This window comes from Leptopilina heterotoma, unplaced genomic scaffold (genome assembly GCF_015476425.1).
Source record: "Leptopilina heterotoma isolate Lh14 unplaced genomic scaffold, ASM1547642v1 Lhet_114, whole genome shotgun sequence".
NCBI lineage: Eukaryota > Metazoa > Arthropoda > Insecta > Hymenoptera > Figitidae > Leptopilina > Leptopilina heterotoma.
The window spans coordinates 4,218,560-4,229,803 of NW_025110833.1; the positions used below are offsets into that span (position 1 = coordinate 4,218,560).

At 28.0% G+C, this 11,244-nt stretch overlaps 1 long non-coding RNA gene across 1 annotated transcript; it reads right to left on the reverse strand.

Moving 5' to 3' along the window:
• Nucleotides 1-3,344: 3,344 nt before the first annotated feature.
• Nucleotides 3,345-10,385, reverse strand: LOC122507070. The gene is made up of 3 exons (XR_006302082.1): nt 10,026-10,385; nt 9,475-9,943; nt 3,345-3,416 (listed from the first exon to the last, which is right to left on the reverse strand). It is a non-coding gene; the product is annotated as an uncharacterized LOC122507070 (long non-coding RNA).
• Nucleotides 10,386-11,244: the final 859 nt, after the last annotated feature.

The following is an 11,244-nucleotide window of genomic DNA, read 5'->3' on the forward strand; positions in this document are numbered from 1 at the left end:
AATAAATATTTAATAATTATTATTTTTTCATAGAAATTAAGATTTTCAAAATTCTTCTTTAAATCAATTTTTTAAAAATATTATTGTTGAAAAAGTTCTTTGAGAATTTTCAAATTCTTTTTTTTACAATTTAATTTTACGAAATTTCGATTAGAGCTGTGGAAAATAATTCGAACCGAACTGTTCGAATTTTTTCGCCTAGTTCGAATATCGAAAATTCGACATCTGAGTCAATTTCGAGTTCAATTTGTTTTAGTCTTTTTAACTAAAACATCTACTTATGAAAATTGTAAACGCAACTCTTTTAAAATTTAATTAATTTTTAAATATTTAAGTAAAATTAGATTTCAAGAGTAATATGACTAATATTATTGAAGAAGAGATTCATCCAAGAGAATTTTTGCCTATTACTATTATAATTATCACTACACTCAAAATATTTATCTGAATTAAATAATTCTTTACTATTGAATTCTTTCCTATTATCAAATAAATATTTATACTTGAAACAAGTTATTTTTTAAATCAAATAAACTATTCTTAAACAAATAATTTTTCCTTAGGAATGTTCCATCTACATTTCTATTACAAATAATTAGCTTTGTCAGAACAAAACCAACTGTTTCTATTAAAACAATTTTTTTAACCAATGAAATCCTTTTATAAAAAATACTAAAAAATCACGTTTTCTTAAAAAATCATATTTTAAAAAGAGCACGTTATCTTTAAAAAGACATGTATTTTTTTGTTTTCAAAAAAGCATCCTAAGAGAAAAAAAATCCAAAAGTGCGATAAAAAAGGTATTCAATTCTTTGAGTGACAACATCTTAAAGAAGTCAAGAAGCGAGCTTCACATTATTGAGGTCGAGAGAAAAGAAAATGCAAGCATCAAGAACCAAAAAGGTGTAAGGGAAGGAAAGTAGAAAATTAATATTTCAGTCAGACACCAAGTAAGCGGCTTCATGTGCTTGGATACCTGCTAAATTTTCTCATACACTATGAAAATTTCAAATCTATCCACCCCTCTCATTTTTTATGAATTCTTCAAAAAGAAAATCCAACATAACTTCTCTCTCATATTTCTTTGATTTTAAACTTTGATTTTAATCACAGAAATACTAAAAATAAATTCATCGAAAACGAAAAATCAAATTATACGAGAATTATAATTCTCAAAGTATAATTTATTCTCATTTCAAATAAAAATATGAAAAGAAAAAAAATTTAACATCAAAATTTCAATCACATTAAATTAATCATCAAAAATAGAAAAAAGGTACTAAATATTAATTGAAATTCTAATTAAAAGGGGAATAAAATCATTACAAATATATTATTAACATACACCAACAGAGTGGGGGCATATATAATTGCATAAAAAAGAAAAAAAGATTTTATATATTATATATAAAAAAACGGGTCAGAGTTATTTAAATTTAAATTTGATATTTTAATCTGAAATTAAGTTCGTCTCTTGAATGCACAATGAGAGTTGGAAAATTATCCGTGACTTATAACCAATCTCTGAATCTTTTTGTCAAAAGGACATTTCGATTAAACTTCAGCTGCTCTAGATGGCCGGTCCATTCGTCTTGTTTTTGTCACGAAGAGGTGGACGACGATATCAACCCGTTTAGGGTATATATGGAGCAATGGATACCGCGCACGATTGTTATCGTGATATTGAATGTCACTACCAGAATCATTACTTATGTAATTAATTTCCAAAAATTTGACAAATCAATTCTATAAAAAATTGCCTAAATTCCAAAAAATTAATTCTATTTTCATTCGATTAAACTAAATGTATACCAAAATACTTTTTAATTGTAAAATATTGTCCAATTTAGCGATGAATAATTATTATAATTATGTATTGTGAATAATTATTAATAATATAACCATAAACGGGCACTATAAAAAAATTAGTAATTATCGCAATAAAGTTCTGGGATTAATATTATATTCTGAATTACATTATTTGCAATAATAGAATTAGTGCATAAATGATTGTTGTAAAATAATTATTCTAAATTTATAAACGATCAATTTTACCCTACGTATGGAAGGAATACAGTTATAATAAGAAAACTGTAAAAAAAATTGACGTTTCAAATGTCCGAGTGATACTCAGGTGTGTTTTTGATGTATAAACTAATGAATAAATTAAAGGTCTGCAAATGGCCAAAAAAATGGCTTAACGACGAACCTCCCCAGTAGAGAGAATTCTACAAAGGAGATATATAGCCTAATGAGGAACTTCCCTATAGAGAGAATTCTACAAAAGGCATAAGCCTAATGTTGAATCTCCTCAGTAGAGAGAATTCTACAAAAGGCATATAGCCCAATGCGTGCAGGACCACAGAACAAGTCCGTGGCCCGTTATTTAAAAAATGAAAATACGTATCTCAGGATACAAATAATTTTGTAGATCAATTACAAGAGACAACATTACGCCAACATAGGACTTCACATCAGAAGAGCCTACCCTGGCCAAATCATAAGATAAGGGCACCACGTGAGCAGCGCCAATTGAATGATGTCTAGTGTAAAGCATTACAAAATAATTGTAGTGTACAGAAATATCGTAAGTCACTTATTCGTATCAATTAGACAAGCGTTCAAAATATAATATAATAAAAGTTTACTTATTATTATAATTATATATACTATATTTAGCAATATAGTGTCTTTATGTATTGATACGTGAAGAGAAGATAAAGTTGTTTTGCCGGTCATCAAATTGGAGTAGATGTTGATTCTGAAAACAGAATAGTAATATTTTTATTTAATGAAGTAAATTTTTATATAAAAAAGTGTATAACATTTTATAATAACAAACCTTCTGTAAAAGTGTAACGATTCATCCATTTGTTGTGCTCCTCCTCCTCCTCGTCGTCGTCATTAACTCACAGTAAATTATGATTCTGAAAAAGAGTAATAGTCGTTTGGAATTAAATTTTTTCTACAATTTACTTTTATAATTGTAATTCAAAAAGGAAGGAAATTACAATAATATTGAATTGAATTGATTTTTAATAGTTAAAAATGATTTTGAAAAAAAACACTTATCTTTTTTTTTTTGGTTGATTGACTTCCTGCTTTTCCATTTTGACTGACAACCTTTAAAAAAAAAGTTTTTAAATTAATATTTCAATATTTAATTCAATTATTTTTCAATGTCAAAAATTTTGTTATTTTTTACCAATTTTTTTTTAAAGTTGACACTTTGTCATTCAATTTTTGAAATTTCCTCCAAGCCTCTGCTGTAGAATACTTTCATCTACAGTATCCTTTAGTTGTCGAAGATCCCTCCAATTTCTTTTTTATTCTGCGGAAACCTGGAGTATGCTGAAGCCTCTTTATTGTATCTTCTTTCCTCAGTTAGTAGACTCCTTAAGACTTTCAACAATAGGCTGAAAAAATTCATTTTTTAAGTAATTTTTCTTTCAAATTATGTATCAATTATTCGATAAATATAATATTAACTAAACAATTAATTATCATTAATTCGATTTAATAAATTTTAATTTATCATTTTAATTCAGTCAATTAAATTAAAAAGTATTAAATTAATTAAATACTTTAATCCATTTAACAAGAGATAAATAACCTTTGAATCATGAAAACAAATCTAATTCTAGTTTAAATGAAATTTTACTTCTTCTGTTATCAAATTTGAACTGCTTCTTTATGTTTGTTGAGGTTTAGGAAAGTATTTCTAACAAAGTAAACATTCCTTCTAGAGTGTATGCAAGGACAGAGTTGAATTTTACTTTAACCTTTAGGTAAGTCAGGTATGTGTAAGTAAACAAATTAAAAAACATAAGAGTAGAAGAACAAATTCAGAAGTTAATAGTTTCAAGTACTGCAGGTCTCGGACTAAATTTAGAAATAAAAAATAGTATCAAAAAATGTCCATATTGGTTGCAAATAGGTCGTACATTAGTTATTTAAAAAAACAATATTTATTTTCAATTTTATTAAAGTAGAATCACCGTTTTTTATCAATCAATTAAAGAAATTATATTATTTTTATAGAACTAATTCCATATTTAATTCCTAAATCCCTAAATTGCGTATAAACTAAATCTTAAAATTCAATTTTTAAAATAATTTTGTTTTCCGCTTTCACCAAAAATTTATCATCCTCACTAAATAAAAGAATAAAGCGTGGGTGTCTGTGCTTCTCATCGAAATGTAAATAAGAATTTTAAGCATAAAATTTATTTTTCACATCACATAAAACAAATTTCCGTTTCATGTCTTCCTTCGCACAACTTCGTATCCAGGGTGGATAAAATGAAAGTTGTTACATTCATCCCACATAATCTACTTTTCCATTTCGTCGTTATAAATTGAATCCTCAATTCTTGTTACGTTTACTGATTAACGTATACATAGAACCAAAATAGAAAAAGAATTTTTAATCCCGCCAGAGATGCGAATTACGTTCTTTTTAATTATTATTAAATATAAAATACTAGTCAAGAATGAGTCAATCATAGAATAAATTCTTTTTAATACAAAAAAGAATAATACTTAACGTAAAAAAAACCTAAATGAAACGAGAAGGATTTGTAAATTCTTTTTAGAAGAATTTTCCTAATCAGACATAAATATTTACTCTTCAAGGTGGCGCACTCCATTCAATATTCCGAAATCTCCCCTCTCGACAAAGATGTGTCAATATTTCTTGTACACAAGATCAAACAGTGTTGGCAAACAAATATACATATACGTCCACCTTATTTTAAGAGTCAAATGTTGAAAATATTCGTTTGAAATTCCCCAATAACCGTATATACAGTAGGATCTTTCAATAGTGCAGTCGTCGGGAATATTGTGCACTGTTCGAAGCGTGCAAAAACTAAAACATTCAGGTCCGTGTCAAAAAAATTAAGGGTCCCCCACTACTAAATACCGGGCACCACTAAATGATACTAAATAATCAAATGAGCGACGGCACTGTATTTGACGTCACAGATTCCCTTTCCCTTTACCCCCGAAACCCCTTGTCTACTCAACTCACTAATGACTGCACTGTTCAGAACTGCACTATTGAAAGATCCTACTGTATTCGAATTGGTAAATTATTACATTATGGAGTGTATATTTTAGGTTAAAAGAAAAGTCATTGGGAGCGTTGAATCGTGACGTCGTTTTTGCAATGGTGAATGTTGAAGTCGAGACGAGAGAGGAAGAGAGAGAATTGCAGCAAAAGGGTAGTAGATGATGGGAGAAAAAGAAGGTAGCGCTTGGATGTAAAGACGGAGAGAAAGAGGGGTATAAGACGACTATTTGCTTACATTGCAACCTCTTTTTTCGCTTTTCCCTCTGCCAACTTTCCTCTCTCTCTCTCTCTCTCTTGCTCTCTCATTTTTTTGTTTTCTCAACTCTCCCTCTTTTCCTTCTCGAGCTTGACTGTTGAACTTCGAAAAAGAAACGGAACTCGTGAGATTATTAATGGCATCTGACGTCCTGTTAATTGAGTCGGAATTTTATTGTACTTGAGCTTTTGCGTTTATACACCGAAAAAAGAAAACAATTGTCACTATCGTGGAATTCACCATCGAGTTGACGTACCAGAAAAAAATTTGTCACTCCACTCGCATTAGATGTAAAAAAAATATTTTCATTTCACTAGTTTTCGAATATTATTCTCAACTCATGTTTTCAAATTATAGGAAAAATATAAACATTTCAAAAAATGAACTGACCGAAATTGCTTCCTTGCATGCTTCCTTAAATCACTTCCTTCATAAAGATAGTCGTCTTGCTCTGATCCTCTCCAAACTTACATTCAAGACTGAAAAATAAAAAAGTCAATTATTTACACAGCGAGTTGATGTATTAAAAAAATTGTCACTCCACTTATATTAGAACTAAAAAAAATTCCATTTTAGTTCTAACAAGCAATTTCTTAAAAATAATTTCCATTTTAGTACTAACAAACAATTTTTTTAAAATAATTTCCATTTTAGTTCTAACAAACAATTTTTTTAAAATAATTGAATTCGTTTTGGGAAATTTTATTAAAATCTTAGATATTGAAAATCATTGAAATTAGAAAAATTTTTGAAAATAATTGAAATTAGGACAAGAATTTTTTTTGACACATTATGAAAATAATTTAACTTTGGAGAAGAATTTTGTTATTTATAAAGATAATTGGGATTTTTACCAGAATTTTTTTTAAATTTTGAACATATGGGCCATTCAAGCATATTTATCAGGTTTTTAGACCCCCCCCCTCCCCCATGTAAGATTTTTTATATGCATTAGCGCCATTTTTTCTAATGGAAATAAGCAATAGGTAGACCCCCCTCCCCCTTAAATGCTTACGTAATACTTGAATGGTCCCATAGTTGAATTTTTTTTTTTTTTTGAAAATAATTGAATTACTGCAATTATTTGTAATTTCTCCAAAATAGAATTTTTTTATTATTTTCAACAAAAACTTAAATTAGAAAATTTTTAAATTCTGTTATTTTTAAAATTGCTAATTTTATTTTTAAAAAAGGCAGTCAGAAGTTAGCCACAATAATTAACTAGAAACACAATTATTCTTTTTATTAAATTTCGATTACATTTCACAAATACTGTGGTTAGTGACGACCATTTTCCTATAATGTTATGTATGATTTGAAATTTCTTTTGTTTTTAAATAAATAGCAATACAATATATTATTATCAGTTATTTAGTTCAATTGCTCGCATTAATTAAATGTGGTTCAACCTCAGTTAATTATTGACATCATTTTCGGCATATATTGTACATTAATTTCCATTACTCGTTTATAAACGAGAACTGAATTAGCAAAATTTCATTTATTAATAAATGTGCTGAATCTATGGAATATGATATATGCGAAAATTCTCATTTATATACTCACAATTAACGATTAATGGATATTAAAGAATTAAAAAATTTTAAAAATTCTTTTCTACAAAAAAAAAAAGAATCATTCACTATAGTTATCACTTGGAGAATATATTTAATGTGGGTTAAATTTTTAACTTCCTCTCTCTCTCTCTCTCTCTTCAATTGCGCAAACTAAAAAATGTGGCTTTTTAAAATAGTTTAAACTGGGTAAAATATTGTATAGTGGTTTAGCTGTTTTAATTAATTCATTAATCCTATACGTGCGGTTCACTATATATAACGTTTTAGTTATCCGATAAGAATATTCCATATTCCTATCGAATTTCAATAATCTCTCCGTCTAAATCATTGTCATCACATTTCATTTATTTTATACACCCGCGACTATTTCTAATTTTAGCCACAGTATATGAAAAGAGAAATGAATCGAAAATTATTAATTACTTTAATATTTCTTGAAATTATTTCTAAAAATTCATCTCATTAAAAATGTCTTCAAAATTCTAAAATTATTACGAACAATTTTTTAAAAATATATATGAAAAATTGGCAACATAAATATTAAATTGAGAATGTGTACTCTAATGATAAATATTATATAGATAGATATAGATATATAAATATATGTGTAGGAAATAACTTTTTTCCCTTCAACTAAGTGACAAGTTATGTTTCAGAACTTTTTCAGTAAAAAGGAATAACTTTTTAAGTAAAACGAATACAGACCTTGTTTGTTCACATTGTATGATGAATGCTTGGCATGCTACAGCAGCAAAAGATATAAAATAGTCGACATGCACAATGCATTACTTTATTATGGTCCTTCTTATTTGCCCAAGCGGAGATTTTCACAGTTTATTTGACTATTCCTGAAAAAAAGAAAAAATATTAATATTTTGTTTTTAATAATTTGAAATTTTTTTCGTCAAGTAATAAGTACCACACTTCGAGACTGGTCTCGAACTAAATTTAGAAACAAAAAGTAGAATAAAAAGTGTCATAAAATGTTCGTAATAGTTAAACATTAAAACAAATTGCAGTATACCTAAAAAAGAAATTAATCAATATATAGTACAAAGTTGAAAACTCATTCAATGTTTAGTTCTATACGTTCATATGCGTGCAGCGATGACAGATTGGCATTCACGCGAGTCTGCTGGTACTTTGACTGATATCGACAGCTAATTAGCGTTATGAATGTTAGGTATCGGATCGTTAAGCCATCGTATCGAACATCAAATGTGTTTCTAATATTCAAATTACCGAAAAAAAAGTTATAAAATAAAAAAAAACAAAATTCGAAATTTTGAAAACAATTTTTCAAATTTATAAATCAGCTGCAAAAATATTTTACATTTCCTACAGTTTACATTTTACAATTTTATACAATAATTTACAATCTTTTTCATTTTACTCCAAAATTATACCAAATTCTATAAAATTCAATATCTAATAATTTCAAAACTCTTAATAAATTATTGAATTTTGTCACTGTAAATTTCCATTTCATTGTATATTATGATTTTATAATTCCATATATTTTTGGATTTTTATTTAAATAATTAAAAATGAAATATCAATAATTTTTAATTTACATTTTATTTAAAAATCAAATTATCTCAATATCAGAAATTATAATTCTCAAATATTTTCTCAGATTTAAAACAAAACTTTATTGCAAATATATATGTACTTTTAATTTTAACACCTGTGAATGTCACTTTAAATGATTTTGCATAATTCAATAAATAATTTATTAGCATATAAAATTATATAAATCAAAGATATATATGTAATACTCTGAAAATTATTTACTAAAAATGATAATTGAAAAAATTAACTAAACTCACAATAACATTTTTTTAATTATCAAAATGTTTTTGAAGGATAAAATTGATAAGAATAAAATCTCATTTACTTTTTTAAATAAAAATAAAACAATAAAAAAAAACATAAAATCTTGAGAATATTTTCCCAATAATAAAGGAAAAATAAATTGAAATCCTAATGAAATATTCTCCTCGTCTTGAAAATTTATTATTATTGAAAAAGCAAAAGTTTTCCGGAGAGGGGTGAAATTCTCTCAACACTTTTTAAACACGCTAAAAGCTAAAGGAAATATTCATTAGTGGGAAACCACTGAAAATAGCAATATTGCCTTTTGGTCTTTATAGTCGAGCAAGAAACAACAAAGTAATAGCGATATCACATTTAAACTTTCTCAAAACGTCTCATTTTCAAATTATACTTGGGGTTGTACCGGGTTTCGAGCACATTTTAATCAAGTGCTTATTGAGTTGAAAACTGGAGAGGCCTGCGCGAGTTTCTCGCTTCTCGCAATCAGGCCAAGACCGCTGCAAGTTTAGCAGGATCGAGGAGTGAGGAGAGAGAAAGAGAGAAAAAAGAGAGGGAGAGAGAATAAAAAGTACCGAGATTTTCGCCAAGAGCTGTAACCGAAATCAGCAAGTTTTATACCTCGATTTTCAAAACGCTTTTAGCGTTTTCATCCGATTCGGTTCTGACCTACTTCAAAGCTTCTTGTTTTTTTTAAACCCCCGCGTATAAACTGCTACATACACTATATATACCTGTGCCAAAAAAATGGCTTAACGACGAACCTCCCCAGTAGAGAGAATTCTACAAAAGGCATATAGCCTAATGCGTGCAGGACAAAAGAACAAGTCAAGAGCCCGTTATTTAAAAAATGAAAATACGTATCTCAGGATACAAATAATCTTGTAGATCAATTACAAGAGACAACATTACGCCAACATAGGACTTCACGTCAGAAGAGCCTACCCTGGCCAAATCGTAAGATAAGGGCACCACGTGAGCAGCGCCTATTGAATGATGTCTAGTGTAAAGCATTACAAAACAATTGTAGTGTACAGAAATATCGTAAGTCACTTATTCGTATCAATTAGACAAGCGTTCAAAATATAATATAATAAAAGTTTCCTTATTATTATAATTATATATATAGTGTCTTTATGTATTGATACGTGAAGAGAAGATAAAGTTGTTTTGCCGGTCATCAAGTTGGAGTAGATGTTGATTCTGAAAACAGAATAGTAATATTTTTATTTATTGAAGTAAATTTTTATATAAAAAAAGTGTATAACATTTTATAATAACAAACCTTCTGTAAAAGTGTAACGATTCATCCATTTGTTGTGCTCCTTCTCCTCCCCCTCGGCGTCGTCGTCGTCATTAACTCACAGTAAATTATGATTCTGAAAAAGAGTACACGGAAAAGTTTTTGGGCGAGCAGACGTCTCTCACTCGCCTCCCACAGAAAAGGTTTTCTGCTTTCTCTCTAAAGAGAGCTCTGATGCCCCACAAGAGAGCTCTGACGCCCCACAGTAGGAAAGCAGCAGTCTCTGTGGGTGAAATGAGCTACCAAAATGGGGCTGTCACTTTACCATAGGTACTGGTCACTCAGCGCCACCACAACAGGTACAGCGACTCGCCCAAGAACTTTTCCGTGTAATAGTCGTTTGGAATTAATATTTTTTCTACAATTTGCTTTTATAATTGTAATTCAAAAAGGAAGGAAATTACAATATTATTGAATTGAATTTATTTTTAATAGTTAAAAAAGATTTTGGAAAAAAAACACTTATCTTTTTTTTTGGTTGATTGACTTGTCGAAGATCCCTCCAATTTCTTTTTTATTGAGTATGCTGAAGCATCTTTATTGTATCTTCTTTCCTCAGTTAGTAGACTCCTTGAGACTTTCAACAATAGGCTGAAAAAATTCATTTTTTAAGTACACAGTAAAAAGTAAATCTTAATTTAAGAGCTGCCTTAAATTCAACACTGTCTGCTATAATGTTAAAGGATACGAAAAACGTGCGTAAATTCAACATTGACTGTCTTAAAAATGTTGCATCTTAATTTAAGGCAGCTTTCGTGCCTTAAAATAAGATTTTCTTTTTACTGTGTAATTTTTCTTCCAATTTATGTATCAATTATTCAATAAATATAATATTAACAAAACAATTAATTAACATTAATTCGATTTAATTAATTTTAATTTATCATTTTAATTCAGTCAATTAAATTAAAAAGTATTAATGTTCTTGTGATGCATTCAAGAAAATTACACTTTCTTAATTTAAATTGTGTTTTTAGTGCATATTTATATCTTTTTTTAATTCAAACACAATTCTCATTATTTGTAAATAAATAATGTGCGTCTACTTTTAACTATTAAGAACATTTTATGACATTTTTTATTCTACTTTTTGTTTCTAAGTGTGGTACTTATTACTTGACGAAAAAAATTTCAAATTATTAAAAACAAAATCAACTAACACTGACACTAAACTATTACTATAAATTCACTTCACTTTAAC